Source organism: Eurosta solidaginis, chromosome 4 (genome assembly GCF_040869045.1).
Source record: "Eurosta solidaginis isolate ZX-2024a chromosome 4, ASM4086904v1, whole genome shotgun sequence".
NCBI lineage: Eukaryota > Metazoa > Arthropoda > Insecta > Diptera > Tephritidae > Eurosta > Eurosta solidaginis.
In genome coordinates, this window is record NC_090322.1 from 173,180,963 (window position 1) to 173,208,125 (window position 27,163).

The 27,163-nt window shown below is 37.0% G+C and overlaps 1 protein-coding gene and 3 non-coding genes across 9 annotated transcripts in view; 2 read left to right on the forward strand and 2 right to left on the reverse strand.

Annotated features, from left to right (window-relative positions):
- The window catches only part of rdgA (retinal degeneration A), a 1,310,388-nt gene that overhangs the window by 335,487 nt on the left and 947,738 nt on the right, over positions 1-27,163 (forward strand). For all 6 annotated transcript variants that reach the window (XM_067783802.1, XM_067783806.1, XM_067783805.1 and 3 more), the window contains exon 3: positions 7,319-7,369. The gene's annotated coding sequence lies outside the window, so the exon portion shown is untranslated. The remainder of the gene's footprint in view (positions 1-7,318; positions 7,370-27,163) is intronic.
- TRNAP-UGG (transfer RNA proline (anticodon UGG)) lies at positions 6,648-6,719 on the forward strand. Its single transcript has one exon. It is a non-coding gene; the product is annotated as a tRNA-Pro (tRNA).
- Positions 6,910-6,981, reverse strand: TRNAS-GGA (transfer RNA serine (anticodon GGA)). Its single transcript has one exon. It is a non-coding gene; the product is annotated as a tRNA-Ser (tRNA).
- TRNAC-GCA (transfer RNA cysteine (anticodon GCA)) lies at positions 8,088-8,159 on the reverse strand. Its single transcript has one exon. It is a non-coding gene; the product is annotated as a tRNA-Cys (tRNA).

Genomic DNA, 27,163 nt, shown 5'->3' on the forward strand with positions numbered 1-27,163 from the left:
TTCTGGATGGTTTTCGGGATCCGTCCGGGATCCCGTCGGGGTCATTTCTGGACTTTTTCTAGACTAATTCGGGATCATTTGGGGGCCCTTTCGGCATCATTTCTGGATGGTTTTCGGGTTCCGTCCGGGATCCGGTCGGGGTCATTTCGGGACTATTTCGGGATCATTTGGGGTGCCTTCCGGCATCATTTCTAGATGGTTTTCTTGATCCGTCCGGGATCCCGTAGGGGTCATTTCGGGACTTTTTCTCGACTAATACGGGATCATTTGGGGCCCTTTCGCCATCATATCTGGATGGTTTTCGGGATCCGTCCGGGATCCCGTCGGGTCATTTCGGGACTATTTCGGGATCATTTGGGGTGCTTCCGGCATCATTTCTAGATGGTTTTCTTGATCCGTCCAGGATCCCGTAGGGGTCATTTCGGGACTTTTTCTCGACTAATACGGGATCATTTGGGGACCCTTCCGGCATTATGTCTGGATGGCTTTCGGGATCCGTCCGGGATCCCAGCGGGGTCATTTCGGAAATATTTCGGGATCATTTGGGGACCCTTTCGGCATCATTTCTGGATGGTTTTCGGGATCCGTCGGGGATCACGCCAGGGTCATTTTGGGACTTTTTCTCGACTAATACTGGATCATTTGCGGTACTTCCGGCATCATTTCGGGATCCCGTCTTGGTTATTTCGGGACTTTTTCTCGACTAATATGGGATCATTTGGGGACCCTTTCGGCATCATATCTGGATGGTTTTCGGGATCCGTCCGGGATCCCGTCGAGTCATTTCGAGACTATTTCGGGATCATTTGGGGTGCTTCCGGCATCATTTCTAGATGGTTTTCTTGATCCGTCCGGGATCCCGTAGGGGTCATTTCGGGACTTTTTCTCGACTAATACGGGATCATTTGGGGACCCTTCCGGCATTATGTCTGGATGGTTTTCGGGATCCATCCGGGATCCCGTTGGGGTCATTTCGGGACTATTTCGGGATCATTTGGGGACGCTTTCGGCATCATTTTTGGATTTTTTTTTTGGGATCCGGCTGGGATCCCCTCAGGGTCATTTTGGGACTTTTCTCGACTAATACTGCATCATTTGGGGTATCTTCCGGCATCATTTCGGGATCCGTCCGGCATCCAGTCGGGGTCATTTCGGGATTTTTTCGGGACTAATACGAGATCATTTTAGGACCCTTCCGGAATCATTTCTGTATGGTTTTCGCAATCCGTCGTGGATCCCCTCGGGGTCATTTCAGGACTTTTTCGGGACTATTTCGGGATCATTTTGGCACCCTTCAGGCATCATTTATTTGTGGTTCTTTGGATAAGCCTAGAATCGCGTCGTTGTCATTTCGGGTTTTTTGGGAATATTCCGGGAACTTTTGGAGGCCCTTCTGTGGCATTTCTAGATGGTTTTCGGGATCCGTCCGCGATAGCGTCGGGGTCATTTCGTGAATTTTTCTGAATAATTTCGGGATTATTTGGGGATCCTATCAGGTTATCAGCTCATTTTGTTCTTTTTTTTTACTCAATTACAAAAATAAAATGCATTAGACAGAAAAATTTGTTTAAACAGATAACTTGATAAGCAGGCTAACGTGAATAGCCCATATATTTAATTTTCTCCTTGCGGACGGGGCCGCGGGTAAAGGCTAGTATATTATAAATGGCAAAGTTTGGATGTGAAGATGTTTGGATGTTTGGATGTTTGTCCAGACGCTTTGTGACTCAATCACGCAAGAACGGCTGGACGGATTAGTATGAAATTTGGCATGCATATAGCCAATAGTCTAGAAGGATCTACTAGCTATATATTTTTCAAAAGGGGCGTGGTCTCCGCCCCCTATGAACAGTTATAATTTAATTATTATATTTTTTTGTCTTTGCGACTGAATCACGCCAGAACGGCTTCACGGATTTTTATGAAATTTGGGACAGAGATAATAGGCTACTGGCGAAATTTTTTTCGAACATGGAAAGGGGGAAGGGGGTCCCACGACCCCTTCGAATAATTACTTTTTAACAATTTTTACACATTATAACTTTACGTATACTGACCTTCACCAATATTACAAACTCAATGGGTGAAATAAGTCGAGGGCTTACAAAGTGAGCAGTGATACCCCCCCCCCCCTCCTTTCCCCTCTCGTGCAAAATCTATAAATTGTTATAACTCAATGTAAATTTTGTCCTAAAATCAATAATTTTTGGTATCTGGCTCATACAGATCGAGATCTAAACATTTTTGGAAAAACGATCAGTGGTACTCTCCTCCTCCCGCTATCCGCCCTCCTTCAATTGTTTTTATTAGCCCGCTTTTATTAGCTTTACCTGTATGTTTCTTTGTAACTCTTCATTCGCTCCAACGCGCCTGTTGCCTTATTAACATGGTTTTATAATTATCTTCACCCTATTTGTAATCCCGTTTGGGTCATATCGAGACCCTTCCGGGATCATTTCTGGATGGTTTTCGGGATCTTTCCGCGATCCCGCCGGGTCATTTCTGGACTTTTTCGGGACTATTCCGGGATTATTTTGGGACCCTTCCGGGATCATTTGTGTATAGTTTTCGGGATCCGTGCGGGATTCCGTCGGGATTATTTTGGGACATTTTCGGGACTATTCCGGTATCATTTCGGGACTATTTCGCGATCATTTGGGGACCCTTCCGGCATCATTTCTGGACGGTTTTCGGGATCCATCCGGGATCCCGTCGGGGTCATTTCTGGACTTTTTCTCGACTGATACGGGATCATTTGAGGACCCTTTCGGCATCATTTCTGGATGGTTTTCGGGTTCCGTCCGGATCCCTTCAGGGTCATTTCGGGGCCCTTTCTCTTCTAATACGGGATCATTTGGGGACCCTTTTGGCATCACTTCCCAATGGTTTTCGGGATCCGTCCGGGATACCGTCGGGGTCATTTCGGGAATTTTTCTGAACTAATACGGGATCATTTGGGGACGATTTCGGCATCATTTCTGGATGGTTTTCGGGGTCCGTCCGGTATCCCGTCGGGGTCATTTCGGAACTATTTCGGGATCATTTGGGGTACCTTCCGGCATCATTTCTAGATGGTTTTCTTGATCCGTCCAGGATCCCGTAGGGGTCATTTCGGGACTTTTTCTCGACTAATACGGGATCATTTGGGGACCCTTCCGGCATTATGTCTGGATGGCTTTCGGGATCCGTCCGGGATCCCAGCGGGGTCATTTCGGAAATATTTCGGGATCATTTGGGGACCCTTTCGGCATCATTTCTGGATGGTTTTCGGGATCCGTCGGGGATCACGTCAGGGTCATTTTGGGACTTTTTCTCGACTAATACTGGATCATCTGCGGTACTTCCGGCATCATTTCGGGATCCCGTCTTGGTCATTTCGGGACTTTTATCGACTAATATGGGATCATTTGGGGACCCTTTCGGCATCATATCTGGATGGTTTTCGGGATCCGTCCGGGATCCCGTCGGGTCATTTCGGGACTATTTCGGGATCATTTGGGGTGCTTCCGGCATCATTTCTAGATGGTTTTCTTGATCCGTCCAGGATCCCGTAGGGGTCATTTCGGGACTTTTTCTCGACTAATACGGGATCATTTGGGGACCCTTTCGGCATCATTTCTGGATGGTTTTCGGGATCCGTCGGGGATCACGTCAGGGTCATTTTGGGACTTTTTCTCGACTAATACTGGATCATTTGAGGTACCTTCCGGCATCATTTCGGGATCCCGTCGGGGTCATTTCGGGACTTTTCTCGACTAATATGGGATCATTTGGGGACCCTTTCGGCATCATATCTGGATGGTTTTCGGGATCCGTCCGGGATCCCGTCGGGTCATGTCGGGTCATTTCGGGACTATTTCGGGATCATTTGGGGTGCTTCCGGCATCATTTCTAGATGGTTTTTTTGATCCGTCCGGGATCCCGTAGGGGTCATTTCGGGACTTTTTCTCGACTAATACGGGATCATTTGGGGACCCTTCCGGCATTATGTCTGGATGGTTTTCGGGATCCATCCGGGATCCCGTCGGGGTCATTTCGGGACTATTTCGAGATCATTTGGGGACGCTTTCGGCATCATTTTTGGATTTTTTTTTTGGGATCCGGCTGGGATCCCGTCAGGGTCATTTTGGGACTTTTCTCGACTAATACTGCATCATTTGGGGTATCTTCCGGCATCATTTCGGGATCCGTCCGGCATCCAGTCGGGGTCATTTCGGGATTTTTTCGGGACTAATACGAGATCATTTTAGGACCCTTCCGGAATCATTTCTGTATGGTTTTCGCAATCCGTCGTGGATCCCCTCGGGGTCATTTCAGGACTTTTTCGGGACTATTTCGGGATCATTTTGGCACCCTTCAGGCATCATTTATTTGTGGTTCTTTGGATAAGCCTAGAATCGCGTCGTTGTCATTTCGGGTTTTTTGGGAATATTCCGGGAACTTTTGGAGGCCCTTCTGTGGCATTTCTAGATGGTTTTCGGGATCCGTCCGCGATAGCGTCGGGGTCATTTCGTGAATTTTTCTGAATAATTTCGGGATTATTTGGGGATCCTATCAGGTTATCAGCTCATTTTGTTCTTTTTTTTTTACTCAATTACAAAAATAAAATGCATTAGACAGAAAAATTTGTTTAAACAGATAACTTGATAAGCAGGCTAACGTGAATAGCCCATATATTTAATTTTCTCCTTGCGGACGGGGCCGCGGGTAAAGGCTAGTAAATTAATATAATATAAAATTTCATAATATAACGAAGGAATTAAGGAATGTCATCGAAAAGTAAATATTTTTCTTATTCCTTCGAAAAATGTGTCGTTAAATTACACGAATGAAAAGCAACATCAAAATAAACTTCAGCGACAATAAAGAAATAAAACAAGAATATTTTCTTGTAATAAAAATAACAGTAAAATAAATCTCCCGGACAAATAACAAAAAAACTATTCTTCAGGAAGTTGTTGACTACGAAAATTTTAGGATAAATAGGTATGTCAAAACTAAAACGTTACAGTTATGCCTGTTTTTTCAGTGCGAGTTTTAAACTCTAGTTAAAGTTGATTAGAGTTTAACATTGCCACTTTATTCGATAACATAAAATTTTGCTATTCATTTCAGCTTAGCGGCCGAAGTGGTAGGGTTAAATTTTTGTCAACTTTAATTGTAGTTTAAACTCTTTCTAACAAACTCGGCCTTACTCACATTAGAAAGAAAGAAACCCATCCAAAAAGTCCATTTAAAATAACAACCAGGCAATGCTCAAAAAAACTTCGTCTGCCAAAATATTTTTTCAGTCTCAGCTCTCAAAAAGGTATTTTCTACAAGAATTTTGTAAAGAGAAATACCACACGGGAATTCTGGGTTTACCATGAAATTTTCTTGAATAAAAAAGTAATATTTTGATTATTAAGTAATAGAGTTAAAGTTTATCAAGACTAATAAGAATTCTTCTACTATATCGCCAAAGTTCAAAAATGCTTGCCCCAAGCATGGAATCTATTTATAAAAACTTTTTGAGCAATTGCCTTTTAGCTGCATACAGGTCATTTTTGTAAAAAATTTCAAGCGAATTAAATAGATTGCATAAAGAAAAAAAACCTCTTTTTGGCCTTTTTGCGTTTTCACCCAAAATTTGATCATATTTTGTGTAAAAATTTTGTTTTGTACATTATAAAAAGCGGTGAAGAAATTCTAAAACCACATACAGTTTGTAATTTTCTTAACGTTTTTTTACTCAAAGATAACAAAGAAATTGCTGATGTATATTGGAACGATTTTCCGTCATCCCTTGTCAAATTTGGTTTTGAGACAAACAGGTTTCGGCGTTGTGCCATCATCAGTGTCGATTTTCGGAGAACGACACTGATGATGGCACAGCGCCGAAACCGGTTTGTCTCAAAACTAAATCTGACAAGGGATGACGGAAAATCGTTCCAATATACATCATTTATCCACCCTGTCGGAATATCAACAAAACAACAAAAAGAAGTTGCTCTTTTCACACCAATAAAATCATTGGCTTTTGCTTTTTTTTAAATAAAAAAAGAAAAGATGGATTAGACGAAAGTTTTTTTGAAATTTTCGTTTTCTCCATTCTAACTGAAGCTTTGCGTCACAATAAAGTCCAAGGCAAAAGTGTAAACAAAAGCCAGCTGTTAAACCCCTAAACTAAAAATGTCTCATTGGTTCATGCTCTAAATTAACTTATGGAATAAATCAGCGATAGTGGAATCGCATGTGCCACCCCAGGTAAAATTGATAATTGTGAATATTTTGTAGACCAAAGTTGGAATATTTATTGAGAATACACGAAAACAAACCAAACAGCTGATTTTGTTTGCACGTTTTTCCTTGAACTAAACTGAGACGCGAAAATTCAGTTAGAATGGAGAAAGCGAAAATTTCAATAACTTATTTGTGAATAAAAAAAAAAATTGCTGAAATTTTAAAAATATGTATGTACCTACTGATTTTTTTACCAATAACATGTTTGATGCCTATTATATGCACGTACCTGCTTATATATAGATTAGGTATAATGTTTAAGCATATGGCAACCCTGTTATGTTGAAACTCTCACACAATAAATTACCATATATTGCGCAGTATAACACAATATAACAACCGACTTTTTCACCCGGAGTGGAAGCGGCTCAATGGTCTAGGGGTATAATTCTCGCTTTGGGTGCGAGAGGTCCCGGGTTCAAATCCCGGTTGAGCCCACATGCTTTTTATAAAATTTTTTTTTTCAATTAAATAACCAAATAATAAATAAAAGAGTTTATCCAGTTTTAACACAAAAATACCAATTTGCATCCTCATACATTAGGGTGTTGAATTTTTTGGCGAATATGCACATACCAAAAAAGCTGCTTTCTTATTACTAAAAGCATTCGGTAAAAAACTTAATTCAGGGGACATCCGGGTTTGAACCGTGGACCTCTCGATCTCCAGTCGAATGCTCTACCACTGAGCTATATCCCCATCGGGGCGAATGTTGCACACCGCGTTCTAAATGCGCTTCAAGTGCGATGGAAACAAATAAATGTTGTACGTACCACTTTTATCTCGTTTTGTTATTGCAGCCTCTACCGTATACTCACGCGCTAGGCCATCCAAAGATAGTTACACATTAGTCATTAACTGATTTAAAGGTAGCTAAAAAATGGGCCGTGTCCATATCGCTACTAGCGTTGCTATTTTAGCAAATTTTTAGCTACAGTAATTCGCATTAAGCTATTATATATTTTTTGCCAGTTTTATTATTGATTTAGCTAAAGTTTGTATTCTTGTTTTATAATTTCCACATTTTTTTTTACAGAATTCTACCATTTCAAGCTATTCGTAATTTTCTAATGTAAAAAATTTTAAGGTATGGTCTTAAATGAAACTTTATAATATCTATTGATCTTATAAAAGCAATGCATTCAGTAAATATATATAACTCACCCTATGATTTAAATGTATAAGATATTATTTTTAAAATGTGATTCAATAAAATTTTCCATATATTTTTATAATAAGTATTTTTTTGTTTTGGTGTAATAATAAGTTTTTTTTACTATTTCAATCCAAAGTTTATACTTTATGAGCACATATAAATAATGTTCCATAACAAGTCCAGCTAAAGACCATTTTTAAAAATTTGTTTCAAATCAACTGATCTTTTCCAATTTTAATGCAAAAAAAAAAAAAAAAAACAAAAAACCCGCCAATTTTGTACCGATTTAGGTTTCTTATAACTTGCTGCACAAGTTGACTCCACACATTTAGATTTTGATTTTATTTCTAAATGGGATGGAACTAAAGTCATATTCTGATATATACTCCCTATTTGTTAGTACTGCTGCAGTGATTAAAGTTCGAAAAATGTAATACAAGTTTCCTATGAACCTACTTTGTGGCACATAACATTTTGATTATACATACAATCCAAACAAATTCGAAATATGTACATATATAAGAATATTTTTTTTTGCAACGGTCTAATGTCGTAGGATATTTCGATAGCATTCTTCTATTTTGTAAATTCATTTGATACTAAAAAAGTTATAATTACAACAAATGAAAAATATAACTTAAAAGTATGTAGGGGACACCCGGGTTTGAACCGGGGACCTCTCGATCTGCAGTCGAATGCTCTACCACTGAGCTATATCCCCACGTTACATTTGTTTGGCAAATCACGTACTTTTAAACGACCTCAATTGGTGAATAATTTTCATTCGCTTTACTGATTTTGGTGAATTTTTTTGGTTTTCTTGCCATGTTGAATTTCTCACCAAATTGCTAAAATACTAGCAAATGTGTGGTGTTTTTGATGAGAGTTCATAACTGTACCCAACAAGCATTGTTGTAAATATTTTTGAAAATAAAGTGTATGTATATAATAAACAAAAGTACTTATAAACGCTTTCAATATTAAATAAATTGTAATTTTCTTTAATCATATTTTTGTAAGCGTTTTGTTTTCTTATGCATGCCAGTAACATCGCCACAATCACAGAAGATATTACGTTTGTAAATATAAAATAACTTCAGACTTGACATCTGAAGTTTATTTTGCCTTGCCCATTCATGTAAAATATTTCTTTTTAATATTTGATAAGTTTATGCTCTGTCGTTAAATAAATGTGCTATAAATATACCGTTTAAGTAATTGCAAACAAATCTGCTTTGCAGTTTAAAACAAATGCAGCGTGCGATTGTTTAGTTTGGACAATTTTGTGGTCTATAATTTTATCATAGAATATATCTGTTACTTTCATAAGCTTTGAAATTTTGACAGAAATAGTCTATTCACAAAGTCTCTTATACGTCTTATGTGGTGTGATTTTTTAACGCTTATGTATGCTTTGTTGCTGTTTTAAAAATAAAAAAAAATGAAATTCAGCAGCTTATGTACATATATCAGTAGCGTAATTCACTAATTTTTTTTACTGACTTAAATATCCAAATTATTATTTTGAAGTTAAACTTGTGACTTTTTTAAGCATTTGTGTTTGTGATGCATAGTTTCTCGCGGAATGCATTTGCAAAAAAGTAAGAGTTGTGGAACTTACTGATGGACGTAAGTCAGAAAAAAATATAAAAAAGGGCAGTAAATGTTTAAATACAAATATTATCAAAAATACTTAAATTTGCTGAATCCCTCTTTAACCTTTTCATAAATTTTGACAGGTTATTACGAGAAATACAACTTTTCCTCAAATTGAATAAATACTTAAAAAGTGTTGGTAAAGCCCAGTTAGTGAATCTCTCAATCAACAATGCAGCCAATAATTGACTACGGTAGAAATTTCGATTTCATAAACAGCAAAAGTTAATGAATTGCGCTATAGGTGTGCTAAGTAAGGCATCGAGTCCCGGGATTGACGATCCCGAACTCCGTGCCTACCGAGCGCACGATTACATTTTGAAAATCCCGGGATTTTCCGAGATCTTCGGCATATCATACTGCAAATTGAAACATCTTTAACTAGTTTTTTTTTTTATTTCCATTTCAAACCACAATATTTTCTCTTTTCCTATAATTATTTTTGAATCAAAGCCCGAGTGTAACAGTCTTTGAGTGATCCCGAAAATTCCGGGATTTGAATGACAATCCCGGGATTACAAAAGACATTTCGGCACTCGATGCCTTAGTGCTAAGTTATTGCTAAACAATTTTTTTTATTTTTAAAAAGAGATCGTAAAAAAATTCTAAATAACACCCAGAAACTGATAAATATTCGTAAAGCTTTTTACAGATTACCCTTCCTACGGATGTATTTAAATACGATATACAATTCAATATAGTATTCAAAGGAGGCCTATTTAAAAAAAAATGTTTAAATAGTTTCCTAATACAAACTGCTTATATGTAGACGAGGTCGCAAACTATGGGATGTTAACTTAAACTTTCGTCTTCATGAGATGTAATCACAAACTTTCGAATCAGTTAGGCCGGATTTACATAGAAGCTTTCGTCGTTTCAAAGCGAAGAAAGTGGAAAGGCGTTTCATTGGTATTTTACTGCGCAGAAAATTCGTTGAAGCAGTGCGACCAAAGCGTTTATGTAAATCCGGCATAAGGCTCTCGATTTTTTTTTTTTTGTAAAAGGGTACGTGAATCATCTTTAATTAGAATCAGTGTTTCCATTTTGGTGCCTTTGTAACTATCTGGCAATTTTTTCGCATTTAGATCTAAAATTTCGGAATAAACTCCTAGCTCCTATTTAAAAAAAGGCGCTGCTTGCAAAATCACTGCCATGGCGACCACCCATAGACAATTCGATCGTATCTGAAGATCAATGTTTCACACGATTTATCCTTAAATGTTGTTATATATATGGGGTATTCCATTGCATTTCGACCAATTTTGAACCCGACCCCTTTAGAATTGGCTGAAAGTTTTTCTTCTTTTTCTAGCTTACGAAAGACGTTTTTCAGAAGTTTTTCAAATTTTTTCATCCAACTCAAAAAAAGTTATGAATTTTTAAAAAAACACCGTTTTTGTTTTCAAAATGCTATAACATTTCAAAAATTGACCGTTTGGGATCTTTTTTTTTTATTTTTAATTTGTTTTTAAATGTACTTTTCGGAAAAAATTCAAACAAATTTTTAAAGTTTTTTTTTGTAATTTTTCAGTTTTTCGAGATTTTTCGAATTTCGCCCTTTTTTCTCATAAAAAACTTTAATCAATTCTGCAATCATCCCCACTAATCCTGGAGTGGGCCGAGAATTTTTTTTTTATTTAATCGAAAAAAAAAACTTTACAATTTTTTTTGTATTTTTTCCGAAAAGTACATTTAAAAACATATTAAAAAAAAAAATGATAAATTTTTGAAAAAGTTATAGCATTTTGAAAAAAGGCGTCGTTTTCCAACTTAAAATAAGTTTTAAATATTTTGAAAAAAAACGGTATTTTTTTCAAAATGCTATAACTTTTTCAAAAACTTACCGTTTGGGATCATTTTGTTTTAAATATGTTTTTAAATGTACTTTTCGGAAAAAATACAAAAAAATTTTTAAAGTTTTTTTTTCAATTAAATAAAAAATAAAAAAAAATCTCGGGATTAGTGGGGATGATTGCAGAATTGATTGAAGTTTTTTATGAGAAAAAAAGGGGGAAATTCGAAAAATCTCGAAAAACTGAAAAATTACAAAAAAAAAAAAAAACATTAAAAAATTTTTTGAATTTTTTCCGAAAAGTACATTTAAAAACAAATTTAAAAAAAAGATCCCAAACGGTCAATTTTTGAAAAAGTTATAGCATTTTGAAAACAAAAACGCTGTTTTTTTAAAAATTCATAACTTTTTTTGAGTTGGATGAAAAAATTTGAAAAACTTCTGAAAAACGTCTTTCGTAAGCTAGAAAAAGAAGAAAAACTTTCAGCCAATTCTAAAGGGGTCGGGTTCAAAATTGGTCGAAATGGGATGGAATACCCCATATACATATGTGGCAATTGAACACTGATGATTACGTAAATTGAAAATATGTTGATAAAGCGCATAAAATACAGAATTAGGGGGCATTCGTGTTTGAACCGGGGACCTCTCGATCTGCAGTCGAATGCTCTACCACTCAGCTATATCCCCTTCTATCTGACTTCTAACGTTTTACTATGAATCTTATATAAAATGAAAACATACTCAAACCTTTTTTATCTCAGCCAAGTGTTATATGGTATCAGAAAGTAACGTGTTAAATTGTCGACTTGTATTCTTTTTACGCTATAAGGGCATTAGACTGTTCAAAATAAAAGAAATGGGTTTTTGATCACTTTATAGGCGTTGAGATAATTTAAACGTATTTCATTTGAAACTATCCTTAACTGCTGCTATTGAAATCTATATTAACGATTTTCGGGCTCATCTGCCAAACTTTATATATATATTTGCGTCTCATAATTTCTTGGGCAACGACCCTGTAAGAACACAGTCGGTTAAATACCAGGGATAACAGTGACTGCATATGTGAGTTATTTGAATGGAATTTGCATTCCATATGAGCACAACTGTACTTTTTCTCTCGTTGAGTGTATTTTCTTGAACATATGTATGTGCATTTTCAATTCGAATATGTTAATTTTAACAAATTTTCTTCTAATGCATTGCTGAATCTGACTGTCGTGTCGCGCCGCTTCATAGAGAACAGAGAGATAAAAGTAAATGCAAAATTACTTGGCTGTTATTATTTTTCACACAAGAACTATATACGAATTTTTTCTTGAGCGTTTTCTCACGATTTGGACTCTGCGCTTTAAGCTGATTAAATTTTGGGCACATACAGAAATATAATTTTTTCTTTTCTTTTCTTTCAAAAGAATTAATTTATTTCTTAAAATGAAAACAAAATTTATAATTAGAAGATGTTGGCAAACTAAACGGTGCTAACAGAAGATTTTATTACCTGGATAAAGATACCAGATGTAAATTTTGCCATCGAACTCTGATTAGCCCATTTGTGTATGTTGAGATTTGCTTTAAATGCTCGAACTTATATTTCACAAATGTGTTTCCTTATTTTCATTGTCAAAGTTCAAGACTTGAATAAACATATAAAGCATTAAATTTTATGTTCGTTACTTTTCAGTTTCTTTCAGTCAGGGAATTTTATTTTGTTTTAGTTTTCTTTAATGCAATCTCTTTTGCATATTTTTTAGACAAATCAGTAATATAATGAAGTATAACAGTAAACTTTCTCCTTGTCAAAAATTGTTGTTAAACATATATCCAGACAATGCAATACAAAATTCAAATACTCACAGGAGCACAAGTGAAGGTCGAATAGTCAATACGAACTTTGATAGCTACCAGTATTTCACAAAGTTTTAATTCCCTTTTCTCATCAAATATTCCGTACTTTTACATTGGTATTCTGTAAATGCTCACAAAACACCACACAAAAAATTCTCCGAAATTTTAAAAAACTTGAGAGCAAGGTGAAAATTATTGAAGAATATTTTCCATTACAAACATCCAGGAAAGTATTTTTGCTTGATCTCAATTTTCAAAGCATTTCAGAAGCAAAATTATACTCAAATTAAAAACAATAGCTCTTTTTTTACATGTATATACATATCCACTTAAACTATATATGTACTGCTAGGTGCGCAAAAAATTAGTACTGCTAAATTTCAGTATGCATTAAACCCAGCTGCAACTGAAATGTGTCTCTATTTTATCTCTACACTATTCCCCACTTCTATGAATGAAAAATGTGTGTTCCCACGATTCATCGCAGCCGATTCAGCTATGATTATACACTATACACTGACCAACAGAGGTGCGTGACTCCGCTATAAAGCAGAACCCGTTTTGTAGCGAGTTATTTAACCACTGGCGCGAGTGTTCAAAAATTGCCGCTAGATAAGCTTTTTTAACATTAACGCCCTGATTCTAGTGTGGTAACAACATTCTTCACCACGGTAACGAAATCATGTGGCAACTTTTACACCCTTTTGGTATTCTACCCGCGAAAGTAGCTGGATAAATTTTTACCCACAAAAGTAGGTGGTTACATCGAAATAACCACACAATAGCTGTTGTTTAGAAAAAGGCAAAACTGAAAAATTAAGATTTGTAAGCGCAAATAAGTAAAGATAATAGTAAAAAAGTGTTGCCTCTTGCTATACATATTTGTTTACATTATGTACTTTCACAGAATAAATTACAATATACCTATGTAGAAACTTATCGTGCATAATATGCATATACACATCGTCCCGTTTATTCGTTAACTTCGTATCTACAAGTGAAACATTTTCGGTAAAGCGAACACGGTTGCCACACCGTGTTTTCATTTAGGACCAAATTCATCGAAGAAAAGGACAAAATTTTTGTTTTATTTTATTAGTAAAAAATACAAAATTTTAGGATGTTTCCATATAAAATTTTACTAAACATAGTTAAGACTTTCCTTTAATTCAAGCTGAACAAACAAATATATGTGAATGCAACCAAAAATGTTACTTTATTTTGACATAGGATAAGTCTATGTCTTCCACCAACCAAACGCGAACAAAGCTCTTGGTTCTAGCATTATGTTGTTGATTGCAATGAAATAAAATGTATAGTGTATAAAATTATTATTTTGGTTGTATTGAAAGTTTTATTGTAATAAATTATTCTAACGACTTCAATGTACAATATATATTTTTCTATTTAATTTTTCACTCCTCAAAATTGATAAAAGAAAAACAAAATGATATACGATATCCTGAAAATTACAAAGTTTTTCTTGTACAAGTATATAATGCTGTTTACAAGTGCAGTTAGGTTTTAGTAAGAAACGGTTAAAAATTTGCGTTCTGGTGTTGCCGAACTATGTATGTGGAAAACTCAGTACATCATAAATGAAACTAGGCAATTTTGTTAGTGCTATTTTTATATATGCTTACTTTTTCCCTTAAGGTTTAAATTTCATATCAGAGCCTAGATTCAGCAAGTGTGAGTTTTGATCCCAGGCCTCAGGGGTTCTGCTAGCAGCTGCGGAAATAATTTTATACAAAACATATTTTCCGAAATCAAATCTCTTTTGCATTTGCTTCCTTCTGTCTTCCAGTTAAAATATTTCTTGTGCCAAGATACTTAGTTTTCAATTACCTTGCGTGGCTTAACACCACAATAGTCCTGGAATTTCTTGAACTCATTGAGCTGGGTGAGAAAGATTTAAATATCAACGTGCCAAACGAGACGTAATGCATAGAATTTTTTATACTCAGTTGAGCAGAGCTCACAGAGTATATTAAGTTTGATTGGATAACGGTTGTATGATTTTAATAATCGGGGATTGCCCATATTGCTTTTTCAAATGTATGAAAACATTTATTTGAAGCAATTTTTTAATTTTATAATTTATTTAATAATTTGGGTTGGTTGTACATATATAAAGGAATCGAGATAGATATAGACTTCCATATATCAAAATAATCAGGATCGAAAAAAAATTTGATTGAGCCATGTCCGTCCGTCCGTCCGTCCGTTAACACGATAACTTGAGTAAATTTTGAGGTATCTTGATGAAATTTGGTATTTAGGTTCCTGAGCACTCATCTCAGATCGCTATTTAAAATGAACGATATCGGACTATAACCACGCTCACTTTTTCGATATCGAAAATTTCGAAAAACCGAAAAAGTGCGATAATTCATTACAAAAGACAGATAAAGCGACGAAACTTGGTAGATGGGTTGAACTTATGACGCAGAAAAGAAAGTTAGTAAAATTTTGAACAATGAGCGTGGCACCGCCCACTTTTAAAAGAAGGTAATTTAAAATTTTTGCAAGCTGTAATTTGGCAGTCGTTGAAGATATCATGATGAAATTTGGCAGGATCGTTACCCCTATTACTATATATAGGCTTAATAAAAATTAGCAAAATCGGAGAAGGACCACGCCCACTTTTAAAAAAAATGTTTTTTAAAGTAAAATTTTAACAAAAAATTTAATATCTTTACAGTATATAAGTAAATTATGTAAACATTTAACTCCAGTAATGATATGGTGCAACAAAATACAAAAATAAAAGAAAATTTCAAAATGGGTGTGGCTCCGCCCTTTTTCATTTAATTTGTCTAGGATACTTTTAACGCCATAAGTCGAACAAAAATTAACCCATCCTTTTGAAATTTGGTGGGGGCATAGCTTTTATGACGTTAACTGTTTTCTGTGAAAACGGGCGAAATCGGTTGATGCCATGCCCAGTTTTTATACACAGTCGTCCGTCTGTCCTTCCGCATGGCCGTTAACACGATAACTTGAGCAAAAATCGACATATCTGTAATGAACTTAGTTCACGTGCTTACTTGAACTCACTTTCTCTTGGTATGAAAAATGAACGAAATCTGACTATGACCACGCCCACTTTTTCGATATCGAAAATTACGAAAAATGAAAAAAATGCCATAATTCTATACCAAATACGAAAAAAGGATGAAACATGGTAAGGTAATTGGATTGTTTTATTGACGCGAAATATAACTTTAGAAAAAACTTTATAAAATGGTTGTAACACCTACCATATTAAGTAGAAGAAAATGAAAAAGTTCTGCAGGGCGAAATAAAAAACCCTTAAAATCTTGGCAGATATTACATATATAAATAAATTAGCGGTATCCAACAGATGATGTTCTGGGTCACCCTGGTCCACATTTTGGTCGATATCTGGAAATCGCCTTCACATATACAACTACCACCACTCCCTTTTAAAACTCTCATTAAAACCTTTAATTTGATACCCATATCGTACAAACTCATTCTAGAGTCACCCCTGGTCCACCTTTATGGTGATATCTCGAAAAGGCGACCACCTATACAACAACCACCACTCCCTTTTAAAACCCTCATTAATACCTTTAATTTGATACCCATATCGTACAAAGACATTCTAGAGTCACCCCTGGTCCACCTTTATGGCGATATTTCGAAACGGCATCCACCTATAGAACTAAGGCCCACTCCCTTTTAAAATACTCATTAACACCTTTCATTTGATACCCATATCGTACAAACGCATTCTAGAGTCACCCCTGGTCCACCTTTATGGCGATATCTCGAAAAGGCGACCACCTATACAACAACCACCACTCCCTTTTAAAACCCTCATTAATACCTTTAATTTGATACCCATATCGTACAAACACATTCTAGAGTCACCCCTGGTCCACCTTTATGGCGATATTTCGAAACGGCATCCACCTATAGAACTAAGGCCCACTCCCTTTTAAAATACTCATTAACACCTTTCATTTGATACCCATGTCGTACAAACAAATTCCAGAGTTACCCCTGGTCCACCTTTATGGCGATATCTCGAAAAGGCATCCATCTATAGAACTAAGGATCACTCCCTTTTAAAATACCCATTAACACCTTTCATTTGATGCCCATATTGTACAAACAAATTCTAGGGTCACCCCTGGTCCACCTTTATGGCGATATCTCGAAACGGCGTCCACCTATGGAACTAATGATTACTCCCTTTTAGAATACTCATTAACACCTTTCATTTGATACCCATATCGTACAAACGCATTCTAGAGTCACCCCTGGTCCACCTTTATAGCGATATCTCGAAAAGGCGACCACCTATGGAACTAATGATTACTCCCTTTTAGAATACTCATTAACACCTTTCATTTGATACCCATATCGTACAAACGCATTCTGGAGTCAACCCTGGTCCACCTTTATGGCGATATCTCGAAAAGGCGACCACCTATACAGCAACCACCACTCCTTTTGAAAACCCTCATTAATACCTTTAATTTGATACCCATATCGTACAAACACATTCTAGAGTAACCCTGGTCCACCTTTATGGCGATATTTCGAAACGGCAACCACCTATAGAACTAAGGATTACTCCCTTTTAAAATACTCATTAACACCTTTCTTTTGATCCCCATATTGTACAAACAAATTCTAGGGTCACCCCTGGTCCACCTTTATGGCGATATCTCGAAACGGCGTCCACCTATGGAACTAATGATTACTCCCTTTTAGAATACTCATTAACACCTTTCATTTGATACCCATATCGTTCAAACGCATTCTAGAGTCACCCCTGGTCCACCTTTATGGCGATATCTCGAAAAGGCGACCACCTATACAACAACCACCACTCCCTTTTAAAACCCTCATTAATACCTTTAATTTGATACCCATATCGTACAAACACATTCTAGAGTAACCCCTGGTCCACCTTTATGGCGATATTTCGAAACGGCATCCACCTATAGAACTAAGGATTACTCCCTTTTAAAATACTCATTAACACCTTTCTTTTGATGCCCATATTGTACAAACAAATTCTAGGGTCACCCCTGGTCCACCTTTATGGCGATATCTCGAAACGGCGTCCACCTATGGAACTAATGATTACTCCCTTTTAGAATACTCATTAACACCTTTCATTTGATACCCATATCGTTCAAACACATTCTAGAGTCACCCCTGGTCCACCTTTATGGCGATATTTCGAAACGGCATCCACCTATAGAACTAAGGCCCACTCCCTTTTAAAATACTCATTAACACCATTCGTTTGATGCCCATATTGTACAAACAAATTCTAGGGTCACCCCTGGTCCACCTTTGTGGCAATATCTCGAAACGGTGTCCACCTATGGAACTAAGGATTACTCCCTTTTGAAATACTCATTAAAACCTTTCATTTGATACCCATATCGTACAAACGCATTCTAGAGTCAACCCTGATCCACCTTTATGGCTATAGCCCTAAATGGCGTCCACCTATAGAACTATGGCCGACTCCCTTTTAAAGTACTCCTTAATACCTTCCATTTGATACACATGTCATATAAACACATTCCAGGGTTTCCCTCGGTTCATTTTCCTACATGGTTATTTTCCCTTATGTTGTCACCATAGCTCTCAACTGAGTATGTAATGTTCGGTTACACCCGAACTTAACCTTCCTTACTTGTTTGTATAAGTTTTGAAAGTGTTAGGCTCGCGGCAGAGTGCTCGCTATAAGCTATGCTAGGCAGAAACAATTTTTATTTTCATATATTTTACATAGTGTTGTATAACCGATCAAAATATCTAGCCTTTATTAATATCATTATAAAACAAAAGTTTTTTTTGATTAGTCGGTTATTTCATCAACAATTAACGACAATGTGTTTGGCAACACTTTTCTTTTTAATGCCTGGCATAAATTATATCCTAGGTGAAGTGTTATTGTTCTGGTACATTTTATTGACTGAGCAATTTTTTATGGTGGGAGTTCCATTGAAGTAAACTCAAAATTATATGGGGGCTAACGAAAGTGTGGCGAATTTTTGTGCAATATTGTGAATTTTTACCTGAGTAAAAAAGAAAGAAAAGTACCAGTTGTGGCTACTGCCTAAAAAGGACCAATATTGGAGAAAAGGGACCAGCGGACCAAAAGGGGTTGGAAGGGACCATTTTTGGTGCAAATGAACAAAAGTTGCAACCGTGAAAGCGAAGAAAACTACCTTTCAAATTTCTCCACAGGCACTGGTGAGTTTTTCAGCGATGACAGCGTTACCACTTGGGACAGAATCGCGGATAAAAGAACTGGTAACGATATTCGGTTACATAATGTTCTGGGTACTATTTTACCGGTAACGCTCAGAGTCGGGGCGTAACAAGCAAGCTATTGTTGAGGCGAATTTTATAAACGTTTTATACCCAATGGAGGTTTTATAACAAGTGCTGGGTAGTATTGATACAAAACGTACATAGTTAGTACTTTATTCTCAAACGTATTGACAGTTCGATTTTTTTGAAGTATCAATTCAAGTATTTAAATATACTCAATAGCCAAAGTGTACTCGGTACTCAAAAGTACTCAGTATCTAAGAACTATTCAGTACATAAAAAGGACTCTATAAGCGAAAAGTAGAGTTCACAAGGTTCACGGCGCCACCTTCAACCTTGCACCTTCTGCCTTTGCAGGTCTCTAGCAACTCTCTGCAGCCATTCTAAAATCGTCCTTCAAGATTATCAGTTTAACTCCATTGTACCAGCAAGCGGTTTCGAAAACTGCTAATTCTTTATTTGGTTCATTTTTATCATGATACTAACCAACTCCCCTTTTACGGATTTCCACCTATTGGTAGACATCAGCCCAGGGGTTGCTGCAATATATTAATATCACAGTCACGAACTGCTTCGGCAACTTAGATCATTTCCGAAGAACTGGAGTATCAGCGTTAGTATCACCGAGTAAGCTGGAGTCTGATATTTACTTTCGTTTAGATTATTAAGAGATGCATGGCTTTGCAGTATTTAGACTTCACTCCTTCGCGGTCGGTTTGGTCGACCACTGATCCCAAGCGCTGCATAGTTATTAATGCTGCCTGCTATTGTGTGAGGCTTCTCTTAAACTCCCTTTCTCTTTCCCGTCCTAACGTTAGTTCTTTGTCCGGGTTGGCAACGCGTTCTTTACCGAGCGCACTGACTGCACACTATCATCTCTATCCGCGTCCTAATCATCGCTGATAGCGATTTGCTCTATCCGGCTTGCGATGCTATTGCATTTCCTTCCTTAGTTTTAGAGTTCACTCAGTCCACTTAGCCCACAAAGCCGGGCGCCATAGAGTTCGGCTAAGCCCTTAAATCCACGACAAGGTACCTGCTATAATGAGGGATATCTAATATACACTGATTCCATTTAACATAAAGAATATCTGCTGGGTATAAAAAGATGTCGTTAGTGCAGTACGAATTTCAAGAAGTGAAAGTCAATACTATTGTAACAGATATTTTGAAAAAGTCCAAGTTTGAGCATTACGTTGAGTTTGATAAAGCTCTGCTACTTCTGTGTCTGCAAAAGTAAAAAATGGGCATCCAAACCCAATTCATGCTTTACAATAATACAAACTAAAATATGGCACGAAAATTAAGCAAAAACAAGTAAAGGTGTCTAAGTTCGGGTGTAACCGAACATTATATACTCAGCGTGAACTTCAATTGTACATTTCATTTCAGATAAATTACTTTTCTACATAACACGTGGCACCGCCCGTTTAAAATAAAAATGTCTCCACATTTCCTTTTACAGTAAAACTTGATAAGTGAAATATCATTGATTCAAAACTATTTTTTGCTAAGTTATAGCTTATTATTCTAGTCTACGACCCTTTTAAAATTGTTTGGCGTGGTCTTTAACCGATCCCGTCCATTTTTACTAGAAATATTTTCTGCTATAAGGAAAATATGTGTACACAATTTCATTCCGATATGGTAATTTAAAAATCTTTTATATAAAAGTAGGCGTGGTCCTTAACCGATTTCGTAAATTTTTCTTCAAAGCATTCCTTATAGTAAAGGAAACGCTCTGCCGAATTTCGTTACGGTAGGTTTAACGATTTTTGATGTATGACTAATAATATTGGTAAAATTGATGTTATCGCAAGTGGGCGGTGCCACGCCCATTTTAAAAAGTTTTTTCAAATTTTTATCAAGAGTCTCAATATCAGTCCACACGTCAAATTTCAACATTCTAGGTATGTTATTTACTAAATAGTCAGGTTTTTTGTGTGGTTCCAAAATGTTATATATATAAAAAGTGGGCGTGGTTATCATCCGATTTCATTTTCAATACCAAACTATTCCGGGTCCAGATAAGCTCGTGTACCAAATTTGGTGAATATATCTCAATATTTACTCAAGTTATCGTGTTAACGGACAGACGGACGGACGGACAGACGGACGGACGGACAGACGGACGGATATTGGCTTCATCAAATTTTTTTTCGATACTGATGATTTTGATATATGGAAGTCTATATTGTAACGAATTTACTGCAATTCCGCTTATTCTAAATCTTCTGCTAACGTTCGTATCGCTAAACTATTGAATAAATAACTCCAATATTCAATAATGCAAAATGGCCTTTATTAAATTACTTCACAATAACACTGATATTTCACAACCAATAGCTTGCTTAAATCTACTGTTGCTGCCTTTTATACTCTGTGATTTCCTCGTTGCATCTTCTAGGCGCTTCCAGAATTTACTTATTTACTGCTATAAAATTATAACTACAGATGCACGTGTATAGCTTCTCATATGCGCGTTTATTTGTGAGCGACACTTCCACAATTATAATTGCATACTTTTGGGAGCATCTCAGATAAGATATATGCATGTGTTTGTGTGTCTCTTCTCCGCTGCGTGTACGTACATATGTGTAAACATAATGATTGATCTTTAGTTGTATTTTTGCGATCAGTTCGATTATGTCCAACAATACACTGTCCAAAATATACACAAAAACAAAGACTCCAATAGACAAGCAACAACAAAACAACGTGATATACAAAATAGAATGTAAAGGAAAGGAGAACGAAAACTGTGATAAAACATACATTGGGACGACAAAGCGGGCGCTAGGTGTTCGCATTGCCGAACACGCAGCTGATATTAGAAAACAAAAACACAGCACTGCACTGTCACAGCACATACTCAACTGTGGCCATACAGCTGATTTCACGAACACCAAAATTATTGATAACGAAAAAAGGGAGATGGTTAGATACACACTTGAAAGCTTGCACATTTTAAACAACAGACAAACGACGATGAACAGAAAGGAGGACAGCGACAATATCGCCGCTGCATACATGCTATGCTTGAGTAAATAAATAAATTAGTAATGACAAGACTACCACGTAGGGTGGTACTGATATTTTAGTTTTATATGTGTGTTCTTATTGTCCAATATTGTTGTAAGTGTAATTTAATGTTTTCATGTTAAAATCTATGTGTTGTGACATTCTGTTTCTTTATTTATTTGAAAATAAAAATAGTGTAGCCCCTGAAGAGGCTGAAATATTCAGCGAAACGTCGGGCGAAAGGTAAAATAAATCTCTATTTGTACCAGGAAATACATAATGATTGATCTTTTGATGTCCATACAAGTCATTGCTTAGCGTCGCTTAGAGATGACAGTACCCCTTAGTGTTGCTAATATTCGTAACACTGCCCTTCACCTAAGTCTGATCGTCCCGATCAGACAATTCCTCTTCTGATACCAATTGTAACGAATTTACGGCAATTCCGCTTATTCTAAATCTTCTGCTAACGTTCGTATCGCTAAGCTGTTGAATAAATAACTCCAATATTCAATAATGCAAAATGGCCTTTATTAAAGTACTTCACAATAACACTGATACTTCACAAGCTCCTTAAATCGAACTAAATTGTAGCGCCTCTACTGTTGATGTCTTTTATACTCTGTGATTTCCTCGTTGCATCTTCTAGGCGCTTCCAGAATTTACTTAGTTATTGCTATAAAATTATAACTACAGATGCACGTGTATAGCTTCTCATATGCGCGTGTATTTGTGAGCGACACTTCCACAATTATAATTGCATACTTTTGGGAGCATCTCATATAAGATATCTGCATGTGTTTGTGCGTCTCTTCTCCGCTGCGTGTACATACATATGTGTAGATATAATGATTGATCTATTGAAGTGCATACAAGTCACTGCTTGGCATCGCTTAGAGATGACAGTACCCATTAGTGTTGCTAATATTCGTAACAATATCTATCTCGATTCCTTTATACGCTGAGTATAAAAATAGATAAAAAACTTGCAAAATCGTGCAAATCAAAAAATAAAACACTTTTTATAAGCTTTTATTTACTTTCACTTGGCTGTTGTCTGTAATCAAATCTGGCAGGTTAAATTTGCTACACTTCCCGGTGTCCGGTTGAACTGAAATTTTGCACACATGTATAACTCCGATGACAATGCAATATTACTTTGCGAGAATTCGATAAACTAATCGATAACAGAGCTATCGGCAAGGGAATAAATGCCTAAGTCCTCAAGAACGCAGGTAACTTCGCTTTGTTCGTTTATGCTGTTATCGCTAAATGTTGCATACTTTTTGTTGCATACTTTTCTGCGCACTTGATTTTGTTTTACAGATTTTTGGCGATGGAACAGAGCAGAGATCTGCAATCAGTAGTTGTAAACTGAATGCGACATAGGCAAAGTCACAATAAAATATGATTTTAAGTTAGTTAACACTCGAATAGAAGAACTTGACTGTTCAAAGTTGACTTCGAAGAAACCTTGGAATGTTGATGCATTAAAAGAAAGGGATAGGACGAAAAAACGTTACAAATAACTAAGTAAAGATTACATAACTAATTTAAAAGATATTTTACCCTACTAAAAATTAAAAAAAATCATATTTAAATTAAATTTAAGAAAAAAGCCTTTCTAAGAACAAGCTTCTATTACTTGTTAATAAAACGAACTAAAAAGTAAAAAATAAAATTAAAGAAAAAAAACTTTTTAAAAAATAAGCTTTTATTATTGGTTAATAAAATTAGCTAAAAAGTAAAAAATAAATTGACTGTAAAGAAATATAACACTTTATAAGTTCATTGTAACCTTTAACGATAATTAGGCTTTTTCGTCTGCGACAAAAAAATTCCATATTGTACATAATTATATATTTTTCACATTAAAAATTTACACCTAAATTATTAAATCTTACAGTTTATATCACAGTCCTAATTGTTCTAATAAAAGCGTGTTACATTGTGATAGCAAGAAAAGGAGGTTCTAAATGTTCTAAATTATACCATCAAAATTTAACACGCTTTTATTAGAACAATTAGGACTGTGATATAAACTGTAAGATTTAATTAATTTAGGTGTAAAGTTTTAATGTGTATACATGCATGTATGCATGTTTTATACCTGCCAAAGCACTATGCCTGCATTAATACATAGGAATTTATTCTATACTAGAAGACCCGGCAGACGTTGTCCTGCCCTAAATTTGGCCTATTTGCATACATTTTAATACGCTTTTTCCGCCTAACTCTGCCCTCCCCCTCTTCACTTTTTCCTTATCCTTTTATTCACTCCTCCCTCCGTCTTTTTCGCTTCATCTATCTCCACCTTCGTCTCATTCTATCCCTTTTTCAATCTCCTTCTCTCTTTTCTCTTATCTCAATTCCTTCTCATTCTTCTGCATCCCTTATTGTCTGTCCCAGAGGGTGGTTTGTATTTTATTCCAGTCCCAGTCCCAGTCCCACTCCGAGTCTCAGTCCCAGTCCTAGTCCTAATCCCAGTCCCAGTCCGTCTCTGGATAATATATTACTCTGTATCAACAGCTTTCATTTGATATCCATATGGTATAAACACTGTCTAGGCATTCACCTGCCCACGTTTTGGCCTATATCTCGAGACCCTGTACCTGTAGTAACCACCGCGTGAGGTTTACGCAACTTGTGTGAAAGTTTGAACAAAATCGACTGACGCATCTCTTCAAACACCGGCGACCAACTAGTACACATTTTAGCCTTTCTTTTTATATATATAGATTTTTATTTTTCACTTACTTACTTAATTGGCGCTTAACCGTCTAAATGGCTATGGCCGTCCAACAAGGCGCGCCAGTCGCTCCTTCGCTCCGCCAACCGGCGCCAATTGGTCACACCAAGGGAATTTAAATCGTTTTCCACCTGGTCCTTCCAACGGAGTGGGGCCCGCCCTCTACCTCTGCTTCCATAGGCGGGTTCCGATAGAAACACTTTCTTGGCCGGAGCATTATCATTCATTCGCATAACATGGCCTAGCCAGCGCAGCCGCTGCGTTTTAATTCGCTGGACTATGTTGATGTCTGCGTATAGCTCGTACAGCTCATCATTAAATCTTCTTCGGTACTCGCCATCACCAACGCGTAGAGGTCCATAAATCTTTCGAAGAACTTTTCTCTCGAACACTCCCAAAGCCGCTTCATCTGCTGTTGTCATGGTCCATGCTTCTGCCCCATATAGTACGATAAGTGACTTGTAGAGTATGATTTTCGTTCGCCGAGAGAGGACTTTACTTTTCAATTGCCTACCTAGTCCAAAGTAGCATTTATTGGCAAGATTGATTCTTCGCTGGATTTCAGTGCTGATGTTGTTGCTAGTGTTGATGCTGGCTCCCAAATAAACAAAGTCTTTTACTATTTCGAAATTCTGGCTGCCAACAGTAGCGTGGTTGCAAAGGCGCGTATGCGCTGACTCTTTGCTCGATGACAGCAGGTACTTCGTTTTGTCCTCATTCACCATCAAACCCATCTTTACCGTTTCTTTTTCCAGTTTGGAGTAAGCAGAACTAACAGCGCGGGTGTTTAGGCCGATGATATCAATGTCATCAGCATATGCCAGTAATTCCACGCTTTTATAGTATATTCTTCCAGTGCGGTTAAGTTCTGCAGCTAGTATAATTTTCTCCAGCATCAAATTAAAGAAATCGCACGATAGGGGGTCACCCTGTCTGAAACCTCGTTTAGTTTCGAGCGGCTCGGAGAGGTCCTTCCCAATTCTGACTGAGCTGATGGTGTTGCTCAACGTCATTTTGTACAGCCGTATAAGTTTTGCGGGGAAACCGAATTTAAAACGAAATGCAGATTTTCGTTGCTTTTGAAATTCGGCCTAAAAATTGCACATGGAACAACTGGAGAGTCTTTAGTATGTATGTATTAAAAAAAATGTTATAGTACCTCTAAATCGCGGGCCCCCTCAGAAACCTTTGCATACCTTTAGGAGCATTTCATATAAGATATCTGCATGTGCTTGTACGTTGCTTCTCCGCCGCGTGCACGCGTATGTGTAGACATAATGATTGAATTATTGATGTGAATTCACGTCACTGCTTAGCATCGGCCTAGAGATGGCAGTACCCCTTAGTGCCGCCAACATTCGTAACACTGCCCTCCACCTAAGTCTGATCGTCCCGATCAGATAAATCTCTCGATCTAAACGTTGCCAGCCTTTCCAAATGGACCACTTTCATTTTGGTTCGTGGTTTACCGATGGTTTGTATGCGGTACACTACATCGTTTATCCGTTTTACAACTTTGTATGGGCCTTCCCAATTACACTGCAATTTCGGCGTCAAACCTTTTTTACGTTGTGGGTTGTATAACAGCACCAAATCTCCTTCCTGAAAACCTTCCGAATTAATTGCTTTATCGTATCTGGCTTTGTCACTCATAATCTTTGTTCGTTGCCTTATCAGATATGTATTTCTCTTAGCTCTTCTTCCAAATCACCAGTGGATTTCTTGACTTTTCTCTTCGCATTGGCATCTATCCCAAACTTCAAATCAGCTGGCAGTCTAAGGTCATTGCCAAAAATTACTTTTGCAGGGGTTTGGCCCGCTATCTCATGCACTGCTGATCGGTAAGCAATCAAGAATAATGAAATGTGTATATCCCAGTCCTTATGGTACTTGTCTACTACTTTCCTTAAATGTTCCTCCAATGTTCTATTGAAACGTTCCACCATACCATCGGACTGAGGATGCAATGCAGTTGTCCGTGTTTTCCGAATGCCCGACTTCTTGCACATTTTTTGGAACACAGCTGATTCAAAATTCCTGCCTTGGTCAGAATGTAACTCCATTGGTACCCCATACCTTGCAACCCAATCGTTTGTAACCACTTCTGCTACTGTTTCTGCTTCTTGGTTTGGGATTGGGTATACCTCTGGCCATTTACTGAAATAATCCATAACCACCAGTACGTATTTGTTTCCGTGGTTGCTAGTAGGAAATGGTCCTGCAACATCCATGGCGATCCTTTCAAATGGTGCAGAGCACGGCAGGAATCCTCTTTCTGGGAACAACTATCAGTTTCTTATTGCATTTACCATACTCACTCTCC